The sequence below is a fragment of the Neoarius graeffei genome, chromosome 18, assembly GCF_027579695.1.
Source record: "Neoarius graeffei isolate fNeoGra1 chromosome 18, fNeoGra1.pri, whole genome shotgun sequence".
In the NCBI taxonomy this organism is placed as follows: domain Eukaryota; kingdom Metazoa; phylum Chordata; class Actinopteri; order Siluriformes; family Ariidae; genus Neoarius; species Neoarius graeffei.
The window spans coordinates 4,904,322-4,932,097 of record NC_083586.1 but is presented as its reverse complement, the minus strand read 5'-3'; the positions used below and the strand labels follow the sequence as shown (position 1 = coordinate 4,932,097).

General features: G+C 42.9%; 2 non-coding genes across 2 annotated transcripts; one reads left to right on the top strand and one right to left on the bottom strand.

Annotated features, from left to right (window-relative positions):
- The first annotated feature begins 4,586 nt into the window (after positions 1-4,586).
- Positions 4,587-4,658, top strand: trnae-uuc (transfer RNA glutamic acid (anticodon UUC)). Its single transcript has one exon. It is a non-coding gene; the product is annotated as a tRNA-Glu (tRNA).
- Positions 4,659-22,686: 18,028 nt separating this feature from the next.
- Positions 22,687-22,760, bottom strand: trnai-aau (transfer RNA isoleucine (anticodon AAU)). Its single transcript has one exon. It is a non-coding gene; the product is annotated as a tRNA-Ile (tRNA).
- Between the last annotated feature and the right edge of the window lie 5,016 nt (positions 22,761-27,776).

Genomic DNA, 27,776 nt, shown 5'->3' with positions numbered 1-27,776 from the left:
AGCCACTACCAGACAGAACACAACGCAACGCACAGTCCCGTTACATCAGCATAAATTGGCCTTAACAGTGATGAGATTCACAAACAATTCGGATCTTTGTCGGGACGAAACATAAAAATGACTCGATCGAGCGAATCGATACAGAAGCATGGACTGCATTTGTTGAGTTCATGCACACATAATGGTTTGAGGAAAGTTCATACTTTAATTTCATGCAGCATGAAAGTGTGATTATTGTTTACAATTTGAAAACAGGAATACAGATAAGGTTTCTGTAGTTTCTGAGTCAAGAATCAAGTAAATTGATTCACATGCATGCGAGTTCGTTCTAAAGAATCAGTGAAGCTTTCATTGAGATTAAAATGCACAATATACAGAATGTCCATATTTTATACGGATTTAATTCAATAAACATAGTATATGGGCGTACAAATAAAGTTATACGGATTCTTTTTAACAAAAAAAACCTTCAATATTTATTTAGAGCTATAACCAATTCCCACGATGATAAAAGAGCACATAACATTTACACTTTGTGTTTTTTTTGTCAAACATTGAAGCTTTGTATTCATTCTTAAAGTTTATTGTTATTAATATTGAATAAAAAGTACCTGGGATATATAATTGTTACTTATCATTCAAATTTTAGGTAAATCATTTTAATTTGCATCCCATAAGGATCTTATAAAGGAAATAAGGATTTTGGAAGTTGGTTATACAGGTTTGATTGACCAAAGGTTTGACATTTATGCACACCAAGAACACACTGTTCATGTCCAGAGTACTGATTTGTTGTTTCATTATTTTGTGCATATCCAGTAATAGTTTATATAAATGCTCTAACAATTAAAGATACATTACACAGCTCCTAGAGATTGCAAATACCTGAATGAGGATAAATCAAAACTGAGCTGGCCAAATTGTCTAGAATTTGTGTAGAATGCTAAACCACAGCAATTCATCCAATCCCGTGGTTTTTTTTCTCTTGGGGTCCAGGAACCTTAATACAATACAATTTTCCCCCCATGGTGGCACGAAGGAATCAGTCCCGAGATTAATTAGGGTAATTATTATGGGTTTAACATAAAAAGAGCGCTCTTCCCGTGACAGCTCCTTCACTTCACGAGGATCACCTTCCCATGCTTTTACACGAGGTTTAACCAATCTTCCCGTGGCTCTTCCATGAGGTTCACCAAAAAACATCCCATAAACAAAAGTCTACGAGGATCCCCAAAATAAAAAACATCCCGTAAACAAAAGTCCACGAGGTTCACCAAAATAAAAACGTCCCGTGCCTCTACATGAGGATTACCAATAACATAACCAAAATAATAAACAACTGGGTTTTTTTCTGATACCTCCAACCAGGCAGAAGTCCAACCAATCAAACTAATCAATTAAAAGAGACCCCTTACCTGATTGGAAATATCCCTGTACAGGCCACCAAATTGTTAGGGTTAACCCAGTCAGAAATGGTCAACTTACTTCTCGGGACCCCCGCCCTCGTACCACCTGCAGAATTTTGGGATGGAACACCGCAAAAAAACAGAGAACCAGAGATCGGTTTCACTGTTGTTTATTCACAGTTTTCTCACCAAAGATGAAATATTACAAACACCTTTTATAACAAATTATAATTTCTCTAAACGGCTATTGTGTTTGTCGAATGTGCGTGTGTGTTTGTATGTGACCTCAGAGAGGGGTGTGTGTGTGTGTGTGTGTCTATGGGAGGGTGTGAGTAAGTGACATCATTTTGATATCTGTGTCTATTTGTGTGTGTGTGTGTGTGTGTGTGTGTGTGTGTGTGTGTGTGTAAATCATAACATAATCACATATTTCTGATCATATGACATGATAGCAAAGTACAGACAGATTTTAAAGGTCATTGCTTAAGTACATACGGAATTTTTCAACAAAGATATGTTATCAGAAAGTAAACAAAAAATAAGAACAAACCTAAACAAAGACAGTCATAAGCAAAACATCTCATATCAAGAATATGTTCTTAAACAATGTCCAGCCGAGACAGAAGATCATTTTAACTGAATAGAAATTAATCCTTAATTTTGTCACCATTTTAATAAATTACTGCTTTCTTGGTCAAGAATTCTACTTATATAAACCTAACAACACCAGGCCAAAAGTGGGCCAGGATGGCCCAATCCATGTCTAGCCACTGAGTTTGTGGCAATGCGCTCAGACACTCTGCCCTTGGGAGGCAGAGTGCTGTAGTAGTATAGTGGTTAATACTCTGTGTTATAATTGCAGCAACTCTGGTTTGAAGCTGGGTCACGGCATTGTGTTTTCCATCTCACTATTGAACAGGGGTGGCATGGTGGTGTAGTGGTTAGCGCTGTCACCTCACAGTAAGAAGGTCCTGGGTTCAAACCCCGAGTCCGGCGAGGGCCTTTCTGTGTGGAGTTTGCATGTTCTCCCCGTGTCCGCGTGGGTTTCCTCCGGGTGCTCCGGTTTCCCCCACAGTCCAAAGACATGCAGGTTAGGTTAACTGGTGACTCTAAATTGACCGTAGGTGTGAGTGTGAATGGTTGTCTGTGTCTATGTGTCAGCCCTGTGATGACCTGGCGACTTGTCCAGGGTGTACCCCGCCTTTCGCCCGTAGTCAGCTGGGATAGGCTCCAGCTTGCCTGCGACCCTGTAGAAGGATAAAGCGGCTAGAGATAATGAGATGAGATGACTATTGAACAGTGACTAAATGGAAATTTGTACGTAGTTTGGCTCTCACTTATCATGGCTCCGCTTGGGTCAGTGGTGTAAATGATAACAGGGCTGACTACAAATTAGAAGATTCTCTGTTAGATGCTTGGCTGACCACAAAATGCTTCAGCCAACAGCTGATTTTCTGGTAGGGGAACACAGATAACTCAGACTCTGGAGAGCTGTAATCAGAGAAGCGATTGGATTCTGTTCTGGCATCTCTGTAACCCTGGTCGAAATCTGGGTTATTCATTGAATTTTCAGTTTCACTGAGTCACTCTTCATCTCTGAGTTTGTCCATGGATTGCGACTGTTAGCATGGCTTGTGAGGGATAGCAAAATGAGAAAGGATCACCACTGCTTGAAACCTTACGTCAGCTTGGGGCACGATGGATAGTGCATGTGACCTCGGATCAGATGCTTCTCGCATTTCTGCTTGGTTCTCTCTTACCCCATACAGCACTTTGTACAAGACTCGTTCACACTCACAAAGCTCAAAGCTTCTGCTCAGAGTCTGACCATGGGCTGTGACCAGCAACCCTTTGAGAGAGGGAAAATTTTCTGACAGATAACATCTCACTCAGTTCTGCATCACTCTTACAGTGGTGCTTGGAACTTTGTGAACCCTTTAGAATTTTCTATATTCCTGCATAAATATGACGTGAAACATCATCAGATGTTCACACAAGTCCAAAAAGTAGATAAAGAGAACCCAGTTAAACAAATGAGACAAAAGTATTATACTTGGTCATTTATTTATTGAGGAAAATGATCCAATATTAGATATCTGTCAGTGGCAAAAGTATGTCAACCTTTGCTTTCAGTATCTGATGTGACCCCCTTGTGCAGCAATAACTGCAACTAAATGTTTCCGGTAACTGTTGACCAGTCCTGCACACCGGCTTGGAGGAATTTTAGCCCATTCCTCCATACAGACCAGCTTCAACTCTGGGAAGTTGGTGGGTTTCCTCACATGAACTGCTCGCTTCAGGTCCTTCCACAACATTTCCATTGGATTAAGGTCAGGACTTTGACTTTGCCATTCCAAAACATTAACTTTATTCTTTAACCATTCTTTGGTAGAACGACTTGTGTGCTTAGGGTCTTGCTGCATGACCCACCTTCTCTTGAGATTCAGTTCATGGACAGATGTCCTGACATTTTCCTTTAGAAGTCGCTGGCATAATTCAGAATTCATTGTTCCCTCGATGATGGCAAGCCGTGCTGGCCCAGATGCAGCAAAACAGGCCCGAACCATGATACTCCCACCACCATGTTTCACAGATGGGATAAGGTTATTAGGCTGGAATGCAATGTTTTCCTTTCTCCAAACATAACGCTTCTCATTTAAACCAAAAAGTTTTATATTGGTCTCATCCGTCCACAGAACATTTTTCCAATAGCCTTCTGGCTTGTCCATGTGATCTTTAGCAAACTGCAGATGAGCATCGATGTTCTTTTTGGAGATCAGTGGCTTTCTCCTTGCAACCCTGCTATGCACACCATTGTTGTTCAGTGTTCTCCTGATGGTGGACTCATGAATATTAGCCAATGTGAGAGAGGCCTTCAGTTGCTTAGGAGTTACCCTGGGGTCCTTTGTGACCTAGCCGACTATTACACACCTTGCTCTTGGAATGATCTTTGTTGTTTGACCACTCCTGGGGAGAGTAACAATGGTCTTGAATTTCCTCCATTTGTACACAGTTTGTCTGACTGTGGATTGATGGAGTCCAAACTATTTAGAGATGGTTTTGTAATCTTTTCCAGCCTGACTAAATAAAATAAAAAATAACAGCTACTTTTCTGGAAAATGCCTGAGTTCTCACCAATGGCCTAAGCACTTCAAAGGTGGCTTTTACATGTCAAGGCTGTTCCATATGGTCTAGTGGTCAGGATCCCTGGTTTTCACCCAGGTTGCCTGGGTTCGACTCCCGGTATGGGAATGTGTCTTTGTTGTGTCACTTGAGTTGCAACTCACATGACCTTGAGTGAAATCTTCATTCTATAGGCTCTTGCTTTCATGAGTCCTTTTGGTGTCATGATGGGACAAGAAGTCTCAGGACAGTGCAGAAGATTCCAGGATTCATGCTTGGCTTACTCAGCTTAGCTCTCTCTTACCCCATCTAAGATCCTGGGCCTGGCTTTTTGTTAACTCTAACAAAGGCTGTACTTTGAATCTGACCACAGCAGCTGGTGTTCAGCGTTACAGCTATTTTTTTAACACTGTGGGCTCAAACCTGTACAGAGGGAAAGGGTAAAGGTCCAGGTTTTCACTACACCAGGCCAAATGTGTGCCAGTGCATCCAGCTGTTCTTCCAACATCTGATGTAGGGGTGGCTACCATGCCCATAACCATAGTAACCCTTTCACAGTACAGTTTGAACACACCAATCTCTGTACTTGACACCATGTTCTATCTCTGCCCATTCTTCTGAATCCCTGTAATGGTATTGGACAGAGACGATACCTATACCAAATACAGTGACGTCACAACTGCTTTAAATCAGTGGCGGAACCGAAACTCTGTGTCTCTGGCGGTGGATTTCCTCTCTGGCGGTGGATTCCACACGTGAAAGAGAAACTGTGCATTGGCGCTACAGAAGGACAGAGAACGAGGAACCAAAATCAAATCAAATCAAGTTTATTTGTATAGCGCTTTTAACAATAAACATTGTCGCAAAGCAGCTTTACAGAATTTGAACGACTTAAAACATGAGCTAATTTTATCCCTAATCTATCCCCAATGAGCAAGCCTGTGGTGACGGTGGCAAGGAAAAACTCCCTCAGACGACATGAGGAAGAAACCTCGAGAGGAACCAGACTCAAAAGGGAACCCATCCTCATTTGGGCAACAACAGACAGCCTGACTATAATATTATCAGTTTTAACAGGTATAACTCTCAACTGTCCTCATGGGGCCGTCCTTCACAGGAGCGGTGCGATAAAACTCCGACCAGACACAGGGCACCAGGATGGATCAAGCAGGTCCGAGGGGCAGAAGAGGCCAGCATCTCAATCCCAGGATAAACATGTAACTCAGAGGGACAGATTGGGGGGGAAGAGAGAGAGAAAGAAAACACAGGTTGTTAGGTATGCCCTAAAAATGACAAGTATTAAATCTGTGTGGGGGCGGCACGGTGGTGTAGTGGTTAGCGCTGTCACCTCACAGCAAGAAGGTCCTGGGTTCGAGCCCCGGGGCCGGCGAGGGCCTTTCTGTGTGGAGTTTGCATGTTCTCCCCGTGTCCGCGTGGGTTTCCTCCGGGTGCTCCGGTTTCCCCCACAGTCCAAAGACATGCAGGTTAGGTTAACTGGTGACTCTAAATTGACCGTAGGTGTGAATGTGAGTGTGAATGGTTGTCTGTGTCTATATGTCAGCCCTGTGATGACCTGGCGACTTGTCCAGGGTGTACCCCGCCTTTCGCCCATAGTCAGCTGGGATAGGCTCCAGCTTGCCTGCGACCCTGTAGAAGGATAAAGCGGCTAGAGATAATGATAATGAAATCTGTGTGGTAGGCTCGCAGAGACAAGAGTCTTTACATCAGGCATAACACACAACAATGGCATGTTAATATGGTAAAAAAATATCATGACCTGCTCTGGCTGGATGCTTGATTGGGTGATGGGAGCACACTCCTCAGCAATGATGAGATGCAGATGGGACCCTTAAGGCTGGCCAAGACAATTCAGTTACATTTCACCGGGTCTGGGACATGCGACAGAATGTCTGACGGCCGATTCCCTGTAGGCTACAATAGCCAGTCAAGGTCTCCACCCTCTCCACCAAAAGATTTCCTGTTGACTCCATGTAACTCAGAGGGACAGATTTGGGGTGGGGGGGAGGGAAAGAAAACACCGGTTGTTAGGTATGCCCAATGTCACCTGAATAAGTAGGAGCAGTATACATATTGCACCGAGTACAAGCAGGGACTCCGGCAACTAACTATCACAGCATAACTAAAAGGAGAGAGCCAGAAGGTAACACAGGCATGAGGGAGCCCCGGGACATAAAGCAGCCAGCCACTACACCGTCAACAAACTCAAGTGAGCAAGCGAGTGGGGACTGACAGCATCCATACATCCCAGTTTACCAAAACACTCTATGTCTGAGGACCCTCCAGATCTACTCCTTTACCTCATAAACACCATTAACAAAAGGCTTGACTAAACAGATATGTTTTCAGCCTAGACTTAAATGCTGAGACTGTGTCTGATTTCCGAACATTACTTGGAAGGCTGTTCCATAACTGTGGGGCTTTGTAAGAAAAGGCTCTGCCCCCTGATGTAGCCTTCAATATACGAGGTACCAGCAGATAGCCTGCACCTTTTGATCTAAGTAGGCGTGGCGGGTCATAGAGGAGCAGAAGTTCACTCAGGTACTGTGGTGTGAGACCATTTAGTGCTTTAAAGGTCAATAGTAGTATTTTATAATCAATACAAAATTTGATTGGGAGCCAATGCAGTGTGGATAAGACAGGCATGATGTGGTCATATTTTCTAGTTCTAATAAGGACTCTTGCTGCTGCATTTTGAACTAACTGGAGCTTGTTTATGTACTTATTGGAACATCCAGACAGTAAGGCATTACAATAATCCAACCTGGAGGTAACGAAAGCATGGACTAGTTTTTCTGCATCATGCAATGACATTAAATTTCTTATCTTTGCAATATTTCTGAGATGAAAGAAAGCTATCCGGGTGATGTTATCAATGTGAGTTTCAAATGAAAGACTGGGGTCAATAATCACTCCGAGGTCTTTTACTGCTGCACGTGAAAAAACAGAAAGGCCATCCAGAGTCACTGTGTAATCAGAAAACTTACTTCTAGCTGTATGTGGTCCTAGCACAAGTACTTCAGTCTTGTCAGAGTTAAGCAGAAGGAAATTAATAAGCATCCAGTGTCTAATGTCCTTAACACATTCCTCAATTCTATTAAGCTGGTGTCTCTCATCAGGTTTTGCAGAGACATACAACTGTGTGTCATCAGCATAACAGTGGAAACTAATACAATGTTTACGAATAATATCACCCAGAGGTAACATATATAGAGAAAAAAGCAGTGGACCCAAGACAGAACCTTGTGGAACACTAAACTTTACCTCGCTACATCTAGAAATATCACCATTTATATCAACATACTGATAACGATCAGTTAGATAAGACCTGAGCCAGGAGAGGGCCATTCCCTTAACTCCCACAACATTTTCTAGTCTATCCAGAAGAATGGAATGATCAATGGTATCAAATGCTGCACTAAGGTCAAGCAACACAAGTAGCGAGACACAGCCCTGATCAGATGCCAACAGTAGGTCGTTTACTACTTTAACCAGTGCTGTCTCTGTGCTATGATGAGGTCTAAATCCTGACTGATACATTTCATGGATGTTATTCCTATGTAAATATGAGCATAACTGCTGTGCCACAGCTTTTTCAAGGATCTTGGAGATAAAGGGGAGGTTTGATATTGGCCAATAATTGGACAGCTGACAGGGATCAAGGTCAGGTTTTTTAATCAGGGGTTTGATAACTACTAGTTTAAAGGATTTGGGTACATAGCCAATCATAAGAGAACAATTTATTATTTTTAGAAGCGGTTCAATTACTCCAGGCATTATCTGTTTGAATAGATGTGTCGGTAGGGGATCTAGTACGCAAGTTGAGGCTTTTGATGTAGAGATTAATGAAAGTAATTCAGTTTCTTTTAGGGGAGTAAAACATTCTAACTGATGATCTGATACAGTTATATTGTTAACTACAAGGTCACTTTCATTATCTAACCTTAAATTAGTAGTTTGAATTTTTTGTCGGATATTCTCAATTTTGTCATTAAAAAAATTCATGAAGTCGTTGCTACTACATACTGCAGGTGCGCATGTTTTGATAGTGGACTTATTCCTGGTTAATTTTGCTACAGTATTAAATAGGAATCTAGGATTATTTTTGTTATCTTCTATTAGGGAGGAGAAATATGTTGATCTCGCAGCACTAAGAGCTTTTCTATACTTCAGGAAGCTCTCCTTCCAAGCTAATTTGAACACTACCAATTTTGTTTGACACCATTTACGTTCCAATTTTCAAGTTGTCTGTTTTAATGTGCGAGTGTCATCATTATACCAGGGTGCTAATTTTTTGTCTCTGACCATTTTCCTTTTTGGAGGAGCTACATTATCTAAAGTATGGTGGAATGTTGACTCTAAGCATTCAGTTGCCTGATCAAGTTCTGCAGGGGCTGACAGTGACCCAATCAAAGTTGACAGCTCTGGGAGATCATTTATAAAGCTCTGTGCAGTAGTTGACGTGAAAGTACGTTTAATACAGTAGTGTGGTGAGGTGCATATATTATTACTCAGACATGTCTTGAATGAGATGAGACAATGATCTGAGATAACTTCAGACTGTGGAAGTATGACTGTATTATCTACGTTTAATCTGAATGTTAGTATTAGATCAAGGGTGTGACCACCATTATGGGTCGGTCCTATGACATTCTGCTTAATCCCAACTGAGTCTAAGATGGACACAAACACTGTTTTTAAAGGGTCTTCTGGGTTATCGAAGTGAATATTAAAATCTCCGACAACTAAAGCTTTGTCTAAGGAAATAACCAGATCTGAGATAAAATCTGCAAATTCAGAAAGAAACTCAGAATATGGCCGCAGGGGCCTGTAAATAATAAGCAATGGAATTAACTGGGTAGACTTATTTTTCGAGGCTACATACATTATATGAGTATGAAGAACTTCAAATGTATTAAATTTATAACCAGGTTTTTGTGTTACACCTAGATAATCATTATAAATTACCGCGACGCCTCCTCCTCTGCCAGTTAGACGAGGCTGGTGTATATAACTGTATCCAGGAGGACTCGCTTCATTTAATACTATATGTTCATTTGGCTTAATCCATGTTTCTGTTAAACACAGTACATTAAACTCCTGATCAGTAATGAGTTCCTTAACCATTAGCGCTTTAGAGGTAAGAGATCTAATATTTAATAACCCCACCTTTAGATCAAAGGTGCTGGCAGCAGCTGTACAGTCAGTATGATCTAATTTTATATTGATTAGGTTACTGGAACAAACTCTCTGAAAATTTCTACCTTTTTGTTGAGCTCAGGGAACAGACACAGTCTCGATGTAGTGGGCCCTGAGTGACGACTCTGTGCAGCTAGCAGACAGTCAGTTTAGCCTGTTCATCCGATCCCTGGCCTTGGCTCTGGATTGTCAGAAATTAACTAGGCCTGTTCTGAGACTATCACCTATGCTGCAGGAAATGAGAGCAGCACCTTCCCGAGTGGGATGGATACCATCCCGCCCTAACAGGCCAGCAGTGCCCTCAAAATTAGCCCAATTATCTATAAAGCCCACACTGTTTTCAGAGCACCACCTGGACAGCCAGCAGTTCAGCGACCATAACCTGCTGTAAGCTACATCGCCACGCCGCATTGGGATGGGACCAGAGCATACTACAGCATCGGACATCGCCTTCGCTAATTTAAACACCTCTACAAAGTTACTCTTAGTAACCTCAGACTGACAAAGGTGTATATCATTAGCTCCTGCATGGATAACTATCGTTGAGAACCTGTGCTTGCCTAGGACCCTAAGATTACCTGCTATGTCCGGTGCCCTGGCTCCCAGTATACATCTGACTAAAGCTGCTGGTGCCCCTAAAGGCTGAGCTAATTTCACATGCTGTATGATAGAGTCCCCTATAACCAGAGCTCTTTCAGGTTTCTCAGTGGGTGCATCACTAAGGAGAGCAAACCTGTTCGACATGTGACGCGGAGAGGAGTGGTGCTCCAGTGGGCGAGCCTCAGCGGTAGCTTTGGCTCTACGCTTATGCCGCCGAGCCGTCACCCATTCGCCCCACTGTAAGGGCTCTAATGCCGGAGTTGGGGGATTGCTAACTCCACCTAGGGCATCCAGACTTTCCCTAACAGAAACTACACTGTTCTCACGCTCACTAACCTGCTCTAAACCCTGGACACACACTTCTAGCACTGTAATCTTCTCCGTCAGAGAGCTAACTAATCTGCACTTATCACAAGTAAAGCTAATGAAGCTATCGCTAGTGACGGAGGAAGAATTACTAGACATCCTGCACTCAGCACACTGAACAGGCTGAAGGTGTGCCATGATGAAAAGATTCACGTACCTTAAATGAAGATCTGTAGATATTAAAGCAGATCAGATGTGGATGGCCTCCGCTTGTGGTCTTTACACAGGAGGAGAGAAAAAGAAAACTTCTGGTCTCGGTGTTCTTCCAAAAAAAGAAAGAGAAAAAAACGGGAAAAAAAACCCGGAAAAAGGAAAGCGAAAGTGAAAAGTACAAAAATGAAAGCGACAGTACAATAAAAATGAAGAGGATACTGGAAATTTATTTGTAGAAAAAAAGTTAAAAAAAGATTAGTAATTAACGCCGGCACTCGCGGGAAAAAAGGACTCGGCGCGAACAACTCAGGAAGCAGGAAGTGGGTAAACCAGGAAGTCCTTACCAGCTTTTGATACCGGACTTTAGCCAAAGTTCAATGTATTTGACCTTCGCAGAGTTGTAATAATAATTGAACCGGTTAGATACTGCAGCCCACGCAGTGTTTCAAAGAGAAAAGGTGACTGGATTCCTTTTCCCTTTTTCAGCGTCGACAAATTATAAACAAGATTCCTTCTAGATTATCAGACAGCCAACAGGACACCAAGGATCTTCAGCTGATGAGCTGTAAGGAACAAAACCGTCTTCATCCTGGATCTGCATCCCACGCAATCTTCGGAGAAGGCACACTTCAATCGCTAACAAGAGCGATCACCCAAGTGAGGCTAGCATTTGGGCAAAATGTGTTAGTTTTTACTTGCAGTTAGTTAATAGTGTTCTTTATTTTAATTCATTTATGATTTAAATGTACACATTTTGATTCACATGAAAGTCGGTCTTAGACCACGTGTTGTTTGATTTACTTTATTTACGATCTGTATTTAGTTATTTTGTGCATGCATTCTCTCTCTCTCTTTTTAACTCCCTCCATCGTCCTTCACTCCTCAACACTGGGATTTGAGTAAAATTTGGGTTAAAGGTCGAGCCAAGTCTAGTTTGAACTACAGATTCCTTTGTTCAATTTCGCATGCCCTTTCTGTGCTGACCATCCACCTTTTGGGCACGGCTACATTCCATTCACATTACACACACACACTCACTCTCTCTCTCTCTCTCTCTCTCTCACCCACACGCACCCACAAACACATGGTTTCCCTATTACATTTTTAATATTCACTCACCCCTACACTGCAAACTTGGATATAGCTTATTACTTCTGATCACCACTAGTGCCTTAGTTATCATCATATACACTACTGATTCTTATTTGCACATATTGTATCACCAGTTATATTGAACTATTCCTTGGCTGCTATCATTGCTATATACGATCAGTATTAGTTCGCTAATTCATGTCAGCTATTTCAATTAATGGTATCTTTTGAATAAACTCTCTCTCTCTCTCTCTCTCTCTTTATAGAGAGAGAGAGAGAGAGAGAGAGAATGGTTGATGTTTTGCCTGCATCAGTATTAAGACGTATGTCATTTATAACTTTAATCAGCGCTGTTTCAGTGCTATGATTGGCATGAAATCCTGACTGAAAATTATCAAAACAGCTGTTTGACATCAAGAAGGCAGTTATTTGATTGAAGACAATTTTTTCAAGGATTTTCCCAATGAATGGTAGATTTGATATTGGCCTGTAGTTGTTCAATACTGAAGCATCTAGATTATTCTTTTTAAGTAGGGGCTTTACAATGGCTTTTCTTTCAGGGATGCAGGAAAAATGCCAGTCTCTAGAGATGTATTTATGATCTGAAGCACATCTGTAATTATAAGGTGAAGAACAGACTTAAAAAAGTTGGTGGGCAGAATGTCCAATTCAGATGTTGAGGAACTGAGATTTTGTACAGTTTTTTCAAGAGTCTCATAATCAATCAAACAAAATTCTGACATTGTGTTGAAATTGATATATTATGAGCAATATTCTGCCATATTTTATCAATTTTACCTTTGAAGAAGGATGCAAACAGGTGCAAAGTTGCACTTAATAAGTACAAACTGCCTTGGTATGAGCAGAGAAAATGCAATCATGATGAAATATTTCATGATTTCATCAGGAGATGACCATTTGCAGATGGATCTTTGACTTTCTGACAGGCAGATAATCGGACAGGTGGTGATAATCGGTAGCCACACTTCCTCCTCACTGATCCTGAACACAGGTGCACCACTGGGCTGTGTGCTCAGTCCCCTCATGTACTCCTTGTTCGCCCATGACTGTACTGCTAAATACAGCACCAACATCATCAAGATGTTTGCTGATGGCACAACCATGTTGGGCCTCCTTAGGGACAACGATGAGACAGCATGCAAAGAGGAAGTGAAGGCGTTAGCCAGCTGGTGCCAGGACAACAACCTCTCTCTCAACATCAGGAAAACTAAGGAGAAGATAGTGGACTACAGGAGACAGCAGGGGAGGACACACTAGCCCATCTAATCGTAGACATTTTTAGGGTATAATTTGTGACAAAATCACAGACAGATGGTCTTCTTCTTTGTATCTTCTCTTCTTGTATTCACCATGAATAAAAATAATAGTAATAAAAAAGCCCCAATACAAGGAATGACACTTTCAGCCTTGACTTTGCTCCATTTTGGCAACCGCTCAGGGATTAATGCATTGGACCTGAAATGCACTGGGGTTCTTTTCAGTGCAAGTTGAAGCCTGTTTATTTACAGTTTACATCAACATACTGATAGTGATCAGCGAAATTACAGCTGAGCCAGGAGAGGGCTGTTCCCTTAACTCCCACAACATTTTCTAGTCTATCCAGAAGAATGGAATGATCAGAGGTATCAAATGCTGCACGAAGGTCAAGCAACACAAGCAGCGAGACACAGCCCTGATCAGACACCAACAGTAGGTCATTTACTACTTTAACCAGTGCTGTCTCTGTGCTATGATGAGGTCTAAATCCTAACTGATACATTTCATGGATGTCATTCCTATGTAAATATGGGCATAACTGCTGTGCCACAGCTTTTTCAAGAATCTTGGAGATAAAGGGGAGGTTTGATATTGGACAGCTGACAGGGATCAAGCTCAGGTTTTTTAATCAATAACTGCTAGTTTAAAGGATTTGGGTACATAGCCAATCCTAAGGGAAGAATTTATTATTTTTTGAAGTGGTTCAATTACTTCGGGTATTATCTTTTTGAATAGACGTGTAGGCAAGGGATCTAGTACACAAGTTGAGGCTTTTGATGCGGAGATTAATGAAAGTAATTCAATTTCTCTAAGGGGAGTAAAACATTCTAATTGCTGATCTGATACAGTTCTATCAGTTAACTACAGGGTCACTTACATTGTCTGACCTTAAATTAGTAGTTTAAGTCTTTTGTTGGGTATTCACAATTTTGTCATTAAAGAAATTCATGAAGTCGTTGCGACTACATACTACAGGTATGCACGTGTCTGTAGTGGACTTATTCCTGGTTAATTTTGCTACAGTATTAAACAGGAATCTAGGATTATTTTTGTTATCTTCTATTAGGGAGGGGAGATAAGTTGATCTCACAGCACTAAGAGCTTTTCTATACTTCAGGAAACTCTCCTTCCATACTAATTTGAAAACTACCAATTTTATTTGACAACATTTACGTTCCAATTTTCAAGTGGTCTGTTTTAAACTGTGAGTGTCTTCATTACACCAGGGTGCTAATTTTTTGTCTCTGAACATTTTCCTTTTAAGAGGAGCTACATTAGCTTATGGCGGATAATGAGGTCAAGTATGGCGGAACGTTGACTTTAAGCATTCAGTTCCCTGATGAAGTTCTGTAGGGGCCGACAGTGACCCAGTCAAAGTTGATAACTCTGGGAGATCATTTATAAAGCTCTGTGCAGTAGTTGACGTGAAGGTACATTTAATACAGTAGCGTGGTGAGGTGCATTATTATTACTCAGACATATTTTGAATGAGTTGAGATAATGATCTGAGATAACTTCAGACTGTGGAAGTATGGCTATATTTTCTACATTTAACCCGAATGTTAGTATTAGATCGAGGGTGTGATGACCATTATGGGTCGGTCCTATGACATTCTGATTAATCCCTACTGAATCTAAAATGGACACAAACGCTGTTTTCAAAGGGTTTTCTGGGTTATCAAAGTGAATATTAAAATCTACGACAACTAAAGTTTTGTCTAAGTAAATAATCAGATCTGAGATAAAATCTGCAAATTCAGAAAGAAACTCAGAATATGGCCCCGGGGGCCTGTAAATAATAAGTCACCCATGAACCTGTTTTTTTTTTTTTTGGATGCTTTCTTTCCAGTAAAATATAGTGAATGGAATCATTGTAATAGTCTTAAATCATGGAGAAATAAACACAAGATTTTCTTGCTACGTAGTTATGATAGTAGATACAGTGTAGCGTCTCTCCTGGCAGTCACAGGTCCTACTCCCTAACTTGAATCACATACCAAGACAATGAAGTTACAGGCCTTGTTGAAAGCAGTAAAATCAGTAAAGCCATACAGATTTTGTGAAGAATGCAAAGGTGACATGAACCTGCATTCAAGCAGATATCTAATAGAACAGGGGCTAATAGGGGCTTCATGCCCCGACTAGAAAGATGGCCAAGATGGCTTTTGTTTCCCCTTCACATGAGTGTTAGTGCTATTGATGCTGGTCATTTGAGGTTAAGGCCTATGTCGCAGTGGCCTCATCAATGAGGCACTGGACTCTTAAGCCAGTGTTTGTGTGTCAAATTTGATGAGAGAAAGGCTTTGTCCAGAGGCTTTTGAAATTCGCGATTGCATGTGTTTAGCAGCGAGGGGCAAGCAGATTTCTTCTCATCTCATCTCTAATTATCTCTAGCCACTTTATCCTGTTCTACAGGGTCACAGGCAAGCTGGAGCCTATCCCAGCTGACTACGGGCGAAAGGCGGGGTACACCCTGGACAAGTCGCCAGGTCATCACAGGGCTGACACATAGACACAGACAACCATTCACACTCACATTCACACCTACGGTCAATTTAGAGTCACCAGTTAACCGAACCTGCATGTCTTTGGACTGTGGGGGAAACCGGAGCACCCGGAGGAAACCCATGTGGACACGGGGAGAACATGCAAACTCCGCACAGAAAGGCCCTCGCCGGCCACGGGGCTCGAACCCAGACCTTCTTGCTGTGAGGCGACAGTGCTAACCACTACACCACCATGCCGCCCGCGCAGATTTCTTCTAACACCAAAATTTCCAAGATCCCATTAATTGAGAGTACACACAAGGATGCAGCAGAAGCATGGCTGGCTTGCTAAACAAGAGGAAGCAAATCAGTAGTAAAAATGTGTCAGCCCATTTCAGTCCAGACAAATCCAGGTGTTTCCATTTTCTTTTCTTCTTCTGTCCCATGTCAATTTGCACCACATATAGGGACCGTTACAGCGATAGAGACAGGTTCCTAGCACTTCATCCCTCCCTGTCGTTTGCCATCAGTCTTTTCATGTTGGACTTTTCAACATAAGTTTCACGAATGCCTCATCGGCAACGATCCATGTCCCGTTTGAAACCATTCACCCGTACAACTGGGTTTGGGAATGCCTCACCGGTGTTTGCATCATGCAACAGTCTTAGCTCATTGCACAAGTGCACGATGGACTTGTCAGGATTACTTGAAATCATTTCTGTCAACCATTGCACACTTAGTCCTGGGTCATCAATCTCAGGCAGCCCTGCTCTTATGACAGAATAGCCAAAGGGGCCCCACCAATGGTGCCAGTTGTCCGCAACCCTTTGTTGGCTGTCCATTGCTTGCGATGATGCCTGCTTCATTAGGATGCACAGAAATGCAGATGGGCCGCGAGGCCTGCACCAGAGCGACAGAGTCGTCCGCAGCGGTGGCATGAATGGCCCGGTTGAGGTGCTATGGATTGTCTAGTTTCATGAGCTCTCCTATACTCCCTTTGATGCTTGTCTTCAATTTCAAACACTGAGCTTTTAACTTTGCTTCACTATGTTGCTCTAACTGAGGCATCCCTTTCTCATGTCTGATCGATAATGACGGCATTCTTCATGTTCCTCTTCCAAATGTCTTTGTACCTCAGTTTCTGTCCTCCTTGTTTCTGTCAGACTCTTTCCTAGGCTCAGTTCTCCATAGAAAACGGCTTCTGGTAGTCGCGTGTCAAGCATGTGCCAGATGTGTCCAGCCCAACGAAGTTGGGAGGCTGTGATAAGGGTTTCCACGCTTACTGTTTTGGCTCGCCTGAGGACTTCTACATCAGGGACCTTGTCCTGCCATTTTATTTTGAGGATTTGATGCAGGTGTTGCAGTTGTAGCCTGGTCAGATACTTGAAGTGTTTACCGTAGATCATCATACATTTGTTGGTGTAAAGCAGTGGTGATAAGACTGCGGCATTGTATACTTTCAACTTGCTGGTTCTCTTGATGTCATGGCGAGACCATAGTTGCTTTTGTAAAGCACCGAAGGCTTTGGTGGCAGCTTGAGTCTGGTGGTCTACCTCCAAGTCTGATGAGTTGATGTTGTGCATCTGCTTAATGCCTATCATGTAATATAATGGAATGTGATCTCAAAAACAAATTTCTGCTTGCTGCATACATTTCAAAAGGGCCAAAGGCTGTATCCGACTGCATGGAAGAAGCCATGAGTTAAACCCTGTAGGGCATGCTGAAATAGCTCAGTAGGGAAAGCGTAAGACTGAAGGTCCCTGATTCAGTCCTGGGTATCGGGATTGGTTGTTTGTGTATGCCTTTGACCAAGTGGGTGCTAAATTTTTTGCCAGAGCAAGGTCAGTTATATGGCAGTAATTTGATGGTAAAAACAGCCTTGTAGCTGTGTCTTGGTTCCATGGTGTAATGGTTAGCACTCTAGACTCTGAATTCAACTCTCAATGGAACCTCTGAAGCTGTTGTTTGCACCTCTTGAAATAATATATTTCACCTGAAGGCTGCTTTTGAGCAAGCTTGCATATCCCAAACCCTTTGTTTCCATCAACATGGAACAAGTTCTCGTCAAGATAGGTATGGTCCACTTCTGCAATTTTGGATCTGAGGTTTATTCCAGTACCATCACAGCTTCAATGATATTGGGCACTATAGGTCTGGATTTGGGTGCAACATGGTGGCTTGGGGAGCATTAGAACAGTTGGCGGTGGCACAGTCGTGTAGTGGTTAACGCTGTCGCCTCACAGCCAGCATGTTCTGGGTTTGCCCAGTGGCTGATGGGGGCCTTTCTGTGTGGAGTATGCATGTTCTTTCTGTGCCTGTGTGGGTTTCCTCTGGGTGTCCTGTTTTCCCCTGAAGACATGCAGGTTAGGTTAATTGGTGGGTCTAAATTGACTGTAGGTGTGAATGGTTGTTTGTCTTTATGTGTTAGCCCTGTGTTTTCCCCTCCTAGAACTGCCACCTTATCATGGTGGAGGGGTTTGTGTGCTTGAATGATCCTAGGAGCTATGTTGTCGGGGGCATTATGCCCCTGTTAGGTTCTCCCAAGGCAGACAGGTCCTAGGTGACAGGCCAGACCAAGAGCAGTTATATGTGTGCCGGGCATGCCACCATAGGGCAGAAGAGGTCTTTCTGCAGTCCCAATGGCCAGCATGCCTAAGGTCAGTCCCTGCCTGGGTCTGCCCACTGACCTTTGCCTTTCTGACCGCTCCTGGACATACGATGTTGTGATATGTGTCTCCCTGAGGCCACTCTGCATCAACTGCCCATGGAGGACATGAGCACGGAAGAGGGCAGCCTGCTCACCCTCAGCCCGAGGCCAGCACCCTTTGGCTGAGGATCTTGATGCCCGCTACAGATCCATCACAGTATAATTCGAATCAGCGTCGTACGCATGGGCGGCGACACTGCACATATGACGGACCAAGGGCAAAGCCGCAAGGACCCCCTGGCTCTGACTTACCCATGCGTGCCCGCCACACGATAAAATCAATCAAGCTTGCCTCCTGGAACATCAGAACCCTATCTGACAGAACCACCTCCAGACGCCAAGCCCCTGAAAGAAGAACTGCGTTAGTTGCAGACGAACTGAAGAGATTCAACATCGACATCTGTGGACTCAGTGAGTGTTGCATCCCTGAGGAGGGGGAGTTTATTGAGGGCAACTTTACTTTTCTCCACTCAGGCAGACCAAGTGTCCAGCCTAGACAGGAAGGAGTCGGGATTGCAATCAAGACCTCCCTGCACCCACTGGTAACCAAGTGGAAGGGTATCAACTCCCGCATTATGATGATGAGGATCAAGCTCAATAAGTCCTGCCAAGCAACTGTAATAAGTGCCTACGCACCTACATTTAAAAGACCCCTCGAAGAAAAAACCCTATTTTACGACCAACTGTCTGAAGCCCTTTCAGTGCCCAGTCATGACCGACTCTTTGTACTTGGTGACTTCAATGCTAGAGTTGGCAAGGACACCACAATGTGGCCAGGCGTCATCGGAAACCATGGATTAGGAGACTCCAATGAACAAGGAATCATGCTTCTCGAGCTTTGTGCGCGTTATGGACTCACAATCTCCAACACCCTTTTTGAACATCGGGACATTCACAAAGGCACTTTGATGCATCCATGATCACAATGCTGGCACATGACCGATTTCATCATTGTACGCAACCACTACAAAAGCGACTTGATCGATGCCTGGGTAAAACGCTCAGCTGATTGTTGGATGGATCACAGAATGGTGTGTGCACGCTTGAAGCTATGTTTCCATATCTCCACTCAAAGACGTCGGTATCCTGGTGCTAAGCACCTAAACACAACCAGGCTCAAAGATCTGGAGGTCATGAAAATACTTGAGGGATCAATCACGCAAAGGCTTGGAGACATCAAATCATCATCCCTAGAAGATCATTGGGAATCCTTGATAGATGTTTTGTACTCCACATCCAAGGACATTCTCGGGCTACAGAAGAGATATCATCGCGACTGGTTTGACGAAAATTACCTAACCATCCAGGACCTCTTGAAGAGGAAGCGTGACAGTTTCCAAGCGGTCTTACAGAATGAAACCCCTGAGAACTGCCAGAGATACAGGAAGGCACATAGCGAGTGCCAGAGAGCATTGCGCAAACTCCAGAACCAATGGTGGCTTGACAGAGCTACCGAGATAGAAGAACATGCAGAGAAACATGACTCACAGAGTTTCTTTAAGGCAGTGAAGATGGTTCAGCAGAGGCATTCATCTGGCCTTGGTCCCATCAATGATGTTAACGGTATTCGCCTTACCGAGAAAGACGACATACTAGCTTGCTGGAAAGAACATTTTGCCACTTTGCTCAACCAACCGAGCAGCGCTGATCCATGAGTTCTCAATGACATTCCCCAAGAGCCAATCCTACATGAGCTTGCTGAACCACCGCTCCTTGATGAAGTGCAGAAGGCACTAAAACACTTAAAGAACGACAAATCACCTGGCCCGGATTGTATCCCTGCGGAAGTCCTCAAAGCCGGTGGCATCGCTCTCACCAACAAGCTCCACAAGCTTCTGCTCACAATCTGGCAGGAAGAGAGAGTGCCCCAAGACTTCAAGGATGGCAACATTGTGACACTCTTCAAGAAGAACTGTAGGTTTACATGTGGAAACCATTGTGGCATCTCCTTGTTATCTATCATCAGAAAATCGTTTGCACGAGTGATCCTGAATTGTATCTGGCCAAGCATAGAAAAGCACATCCCAGAGGCACAGTGTAGCTTCAGAGAAGGGCGCTCAACCAATGACATGATCTTTGCCCTGCGCCAATTGACTGAGAAGAGCCACGAGCAGAACCAGCAGCTCCATATCATCTTCATTGACCTTGTCAAAGCGTTTGACACAGTGGATAGGTCTCTCACATGGGATATCCTGCGCAAGATTGGAATCCCCCCTAAGCTGGTGGCCATCAGCAGCAGCTTCCATGACAGCATGCAGGCCAAAGTCTCTATCAAAGGCGAACTCACTGAAGCATTCGAAGTCTCCTCTGGACTACGGCAAGGTTGTGTTCTCGCACCCATGCTGTTTATGCTTTTCTTTTCCTTCTTGCTTCGCCATGCTCATGAGGAAATGCAAGACTGTGGAGTTGAGATACGACACAAGTTGGATGGCAAGCTTTTCCAACTTCGCTGCCTCAAGTCTAAATCAGTATCCAAAACGACACTGAGCGACTTCCTGTATGCCGACGATGCAGCCTTAGCCACTGCAGACCTTAACTCTCTACAGAATGTCACAACAGCCCTTAACAATGCATGTAACGACTATGGCCTCACCATCAGCAAACCCCAGACCGAGGTAATGCACATTCAGTGCCCAGAACCACCACCGATCCTCCTAGACGGCTTCAAACTCAAGCGGGCACACAATTTTGTGTACCTGGGTAGCAACCTCAGCGACGATGGGAGCCTTCAAGCCGAGGTCAAGAAGAGAATTAGCCGAGCAGCTCACTCATTCCGCAGTCTAGCTACGAGATGTTGGGACAGAAATGGACTGTCCACCACCACCAAGCTGACAGTGTACAGAGCCATTATACTACCAATTCTGCTCTACGGCAGTGAGACATGGCCAACTCTCTCAAAGCAACTGCAAATGCTAGAAAGTTTCCATCAACGATCCTTGCAGAAACTCCTCAGAGTTAAATGGTGGCATCACATCACGAACCCAGAGGTCCTGTCACGTGCCAACTCAACTACAGTGGAAACTATGATTCGAGCTAATAGACTCTGCTGGCTGGGTCACGTCTGTAGGATGGGTGACAACAGGATCCCAAAGCAGCTCCTCTTCTGCGAACTCTCGCACGGCACCCGACCGAGAGGCCATCCCCTTAAAAGATGGAAAGACTGCGTGAAAGAAGACCTGAAAATCTTTGGCTTTGGCAACAATTGGTTTGAGGTGGCGGCTGACAGAACGGCATGGCGTGCCCAGGTGAAGCTTGGTCGAACCCTGTCAGAGCATCAGCTCATGGAACGAGCAGCAGCCAGGGGTCAACGACGTCATGAGAAGGGTCCCCGATCATCTTCCTAGATGCGGACCATAGTGAGTGAGTGAGTGATGATCTGGTGACTTGTCCAGGGTGTGCCCTGCCTCTTGCCCATAGTCAGCTGGAATAGGCCCCACCTTGCTTGCGACCCTGTACAAGATAAGTGGTTACAGATAATGGATGGATGGATGGATGGATGGATGGATGGATGGATGGATGGATGGAAAGCATAATTGGCTGTGCCCCTAGAGCCAAATCAGAGTGATAACTGCCCATCAATGTTTAACTCACTTGGTCTGCTCACATGGCATGATGGACCATCCATTGTACCCTCTGTTGCCACATTGGATTGTGTGGGTTGGGCTGTGAACGAACTCAAATTCTGATCAGATCCTGTGTACTTTAAATGAAAAACACCTGAGTCAGTCCCCTCAGAATGAAATAGTGGTCAACTGGTGAATTCTGACTATGGACTTTCTGGAAAAGCAGTCAGCTAATGACTGTATTATTTAGTGGTGAATAAGAGAAGAAAAAATACAAAGAAAAAGACCATCTATCTGTCTATCATACCCTAAAAATGGCTACTACCTTCCTGGATCCTTTGGTAATTGCTATGTTTTGGAGTGGTTTTGAGTGATTCAAGCAACTAAAGATACCTTTTAGAGTTTATGAAATTAAAGTTACTTTCAAAATGAAGCACAATTAGATGAATTGAAAAAGGAGCACTGATTTTTACGAGATTCATTAGTGCTTCTCTTTGAGGCAATCTCATGTGTGTATTTGAATTTCCTGCGTCCTGCAATCAGTTGTTATTGTATTTCAATGGCACATTCAGATACAAGGAATCGATTGACATTTTGCGAAACAACCAGAGAATCTCTTGTTTTGCAGAACATTTCCCTCAACAGAAAAAGGCTTCCCCTGTCCTGAAAACAACAGGACCTGTAAAGGAGGGAACTAGCCAGTACAGGGATTGAACCTGTGACCTTGGTGTTATTAGTATCACACTCTAACCAACTGAGCTAACTGGCCAAGGTAAAAAAAAATGTCATGGCTGCTGAGGTGCTTCACTAAATAGTGACGAGTCGGTGACTTTCCCTTGAACAGATGTCTTTTCTCGTGATTATTGTTTTGAAGCCCTCAGTTCGACCCACTCACATATTTACACAGGGGGATGAAAATCCCAACATCCAGTCTGGAAAACATATTCTATCTACTGAGCAAAGTCAGCATGGATAGCTTTAAAAATGTGAAAGAAGGATGCACACCTACTTCCCTTCTTCAACATGGTGGTCCAAAAGCCACCATGTGCTCTGATGAACCACTTCTCGCCAACCTCGACCCAATTGCTCACACTGAACAATAAAGCAACATCTGCTTCCTGAAACATGCGTCAAAAGAAGGAGAAGCAGGCCAAGGATCCCATGTCAGGAAATTAGGTAGTTTTAAAAGACTGGAGCCTTGAAGATCACCGAGGGAAAGGCTTCTTACTGTCCTGAAAACAACACATCCAATAAAGGATGGAACTGGCCGGTACAGGGATGCATTTATGGCTGAGGACTACAGTTGACTGGCTAACTTTCGGACTGCAGTTATCATGAACAGTTTTGCACTCAAGTTTCCATCAATGAACAGTTTATAACATCAACAAAACAGACTCAATGTAAAAAAAAATTATAATCACACTATCTGTTATCACCCAAATGAGCTTCTTCAAAAAAAGCTTCTGCTCACAGTCTGACCATGGGCTGTGACCAGCAACCAAAATCAAGTCAGGTTGCAAGATCTTGAAAGGATTTAGGCAAGGCAAGGCAAGTTTATTTATATAGCGCATTTCATACACAGTGGCAGTTCAATGTGCTTTACAGAGGTAAAAGCAAAACAGTAAACAATAGAAAATAAAATTACATAAAATAAAGTGGGAAGAAGAGAGAAAGTTCAGTAAAAACAGCAGAATAAAATGGAATAAAAGTTAAGTAAAGTTTAAGACATGCAAAGATTGTGAAAGTTAAGTAAAGTTTAAAACATGTAAAGATGATGATATTTATCAATTAGCATAAAGCATCTGAAAGCAGCTTGGTCTTTAACCTAGATTTGAAGCTGCCAACAGCAGGAGCATTTTTAATGTGCTCTGGGAGTTGGTTCCATAGCTGTACTGCATAGTAGCTAAAAGCTGCTTCACCACACTTTGTTTTAACAACAGGTTTTACCAGTAATTTTTGCTGCTGCGATCTGGTAGATCTGATTGGGTTAGGCCACTGCAACATATCAGAGAGGTAATTGGGCCCTGTACCATTTAGAGATTTGTACACTAGCAGCAATGCTTTAACATCAATTCTGTAGCTTACTGGAAGCCAGTGAAGGGACCTTCGAATTGGAGCAATGTGCTCTGTTCTTTTTGTTCGTGTAAGAACCCTAGCCGCTGCATTTTGAACCAGCTGAAGTCGTTTGATGGTCTTTTTTGGCAGGCCTGTGAAAAGGCCATTGCAGTAATCAACCCTACTAGAGATGAAGGCATGTATAAGTTCTTCCAGATCATTTTTTGACATAAGTCCTCTTAGTTTGGAAATATTTTTTAGGTGATAAAATGATGATTTAGTGATTGCTTTCATGTGACTGTCAAAGTTTAGCTTGCTGTCAATGAAAACACCAAGATTTTTAACCATATCTTTTATTTTAATCCCCTTTGTGTCAAGAATAGTGGTAATCCTGAGTCTTTCATTTTTTTCCCAAATAGAATTATTTCTGTTTTATCTGTGTTCAGCTGGAGAAAATTTTGTGACATCCAGTTGTTGATTTGGTCGATGCACTGGTAGAGACATTCAAGGGGGGCATAATCATTAGGTGATAGAGCAAAATAAATTTGGGTGTCATCTGCATAGCAGTGATACAAAATTGAGTTGTTCTTGATAATTTGTCCAAGTGGGAGCATATAAAGGTTGAATAGTAATGGTCCAAGGATCGAACCCTGGGGGACACCACAGGTCAAGGACATTGATGTTGAGGTACAATTTCCCATGGTAACAAAGAAGCTTCTATCTTTTAAGTATGGTTTTAACCAATTGATAACTTTACCAGTCAACCCAACCCAGTGTTCAAGTCAATATAGCAGTATGTTGTGATCAACAGTATCAAAAACTGCACTGAGGTCCAGTTACACCAGGACCGATATTTTGCCTGCATCAGACGTATGTCATTTATAAGTTTAATCAGTGCTGTTTCAGTGCTATGATTGGCATGAAATCCTGACTGAAAGTTATCAAAACAGCTGTTTGATATCAAGAAGGTAGTTAATTGATTGAAGACAATTTTGTCAAGGATTTTTCTGATGAATGGTAGATTTGATATTGGCCTGTAGTTGTTCAATACTGAAGCATCTAGATTATTCTTTTTAAGTAGGGGCTTTACAATGGCTTTTTTCAGGGATGAAGGAAAAATGCCAGTCTCTAGGGATGTATTTATGATCTGAAGCACATCTGGAATTATAAGGTGAAGAACAGACTTAAAAAGTTGGTGGGCAGAATGTCCAATTCAGATGTTGAGGAATTGAGATTTTGTACAGTTTTTTCAAGAGTCTCATAATCAATCAAACAAAATTCTGACATTGTGTTGAAATTGTCTGTCTGTGTCACTGGTGATTGCAGTTTTTCAGTTATTTGCAACTGAGATATATTATGAGCAATATTCTGCCATATTTTATCAATTTTACCTTTGAAGAAGTATGCAAACAGGTGCAAAGTTGCACTTAATAAGTACAAACTGCCTTGGGATGAGCAGAGAAAATGCAATCATGACGAAATATTTCATGATTTCATCAGCAGATGACCATTTGCAGATGGATCTTTGACTTTCTGACAGGCAGATAATCGGACAGGTGGTGGTAATCGGTAGCCACACTTCCTCCTCACTGATCCTGAACACAGGTGCACGACTGGGCTGTGTGCTCAGTCCCCTCATGTACTCCTTGTTCGCCCATGACTGTACTGCTAAATACAGCACCAACATCATCAACAAGTTTGCTGATGGCACAACCATCTTGGGCCTCCTTACGGACAATGATGAGACAGCATGCAGAGGAAGTGAAGGCGTTAGCCAGCTGGTGCCAGGACAACAACCTCTCTCTCAATGTCAGGAAAACTAAGGAGATGATAGTGGACTACAGGAGACAGCAAGGGAGGACACATTAGCCCATTAAGTCGTAGACATTTTTAGGGTATCATTTGTGACAAAATCACAGACAGATGGTCTTCTTCTTTGTATCTTCTCTTCTCTTATTCACCACGAATAAAAATAATAGTAATAAAAAAGCCCCAAGACAAGGATTGACACTTTCAGCCTTGACTTTGCTCCATTTTGGCAACCGCTCGGGGATTAATGCATTGGACCTGAAATGCACTGGGGTTCTTTTCAGTGCAAGTTGAAGCCTGCCTTCATGGTGTAAGCTGGTGGTGTCAACTGACTTTTTTATAGTATTTGCCAATTAAGTTCACCAAGGGTGTCATCTTTTTCATTTACGTTACAGAACTTTGAAAATGAGAATGCTGTCAGATTTGTGGAAATCCCTGATTCACAAATGTGGTCCCAGAATATGTTCGGTACAGTAGATTTGATATTGTTTCCTCCTCAAATGCATGCACTTCCCCCAGAACTGCTGGTAATTAGCAGAAGAATAGAATGAGGTGTGTCGGAAGAAGACAAAATATAATAGAGGGCAGCACAAGTTGCTTGGAAACCATCCATGAAGGCAGAAAACCCTTTTGCCTTCTTACACTCACAGCTAATATACCCTCCCCGTCAGGGAATCAAACCCTGGTCTTCCGCCTGACAGGTAGAGATACTGGCCACTATACTAACGAGGACAAAGGTCGCCACCTTGTATAGATCATGGACAGTTCCGAAAAAATAAAAAATAAAAAACCCAAGACAAGGAATGACCCTTTCAGCCTTGACTTTGCTCCATTTTGGCAATCAGTCAGGGATTAATGCATTGGACCTGAAATGCACTGGGGTTCTTTTCAGTGCAAGTTGAATCCTGCCTTCAAGTTGTTAGCTGGTGGTGTCAACTGATGTTCGGTGCAGGAGATTTTATATTGTGTCTTTATTGACAGTTTGTCCCTGCTCAGAGAAATGCTGAAGATTGATTACTAAATTAAATAATAATGGGTCTTTTAGACAGCGCAGTGTGTTGTTCTACGTGGCTCTTGACTCCCATCATGGACCCCAAACACTTCGGCACTGGCTAAAAAAGGTCTTCAGAGGCTCGATTTCCTGAGGACTCTGAGGAAAGCAAAACTGCCTCAACAGCTGCTGATGAACTTCTACAGGTGCACAATAGAGTCACTGATCATGCACTGCATCACTCGGGCTGCACCTTGGAAGATAAGAAGACCCTGCAGTGCATCATAAAAACAGCTCAGCAGATCACAGGCACTCCACTTCCATCACTGGAAGAAATCCATCACTCCCGGTGCACTCGCAGAGCCAAAACCATTATCACGGACCCAACCCATCCTGGACACGGACTCTTTACCCCCTGGAAAGCACTACAGAACTCTGTACGCCTGCACAACCTGGCTGAGGAATAGTTTTTACCCCATAGCTATCACACTACTGAACTCACAGCACTCACTGCCTCCGCCAACTAATCCACAGGTCTGAACAGCACACCTCCACTCGCTCACTGCTGCTATACTACTGTGCAATACAGCCCATGGCATTTGACTGGTTCTGTATATTCTGTGCTGTATATTATTATATCAACACTAGTGCAATAACATACTAGTACAATATTCCTCTATGTGCAATACTCATGCACTTTATCATATACATAATCTTACTCCTTCATTTGTACATATTACCTCAATAATTCTGAACATCAGCACTATTTAATTTCTCCTAGGTTTGGTGAGAAAAGCAAATGCTAAACAACTTTTGCAATGCTCAGCTGTAAGTGTAGAGGTACAGTTTTGGTTTACCTATGGTATTTTGGTCAAAACAGAGTGTACATGTATATACATTTACTGTAACACAGATTTGAAAAACGATAGG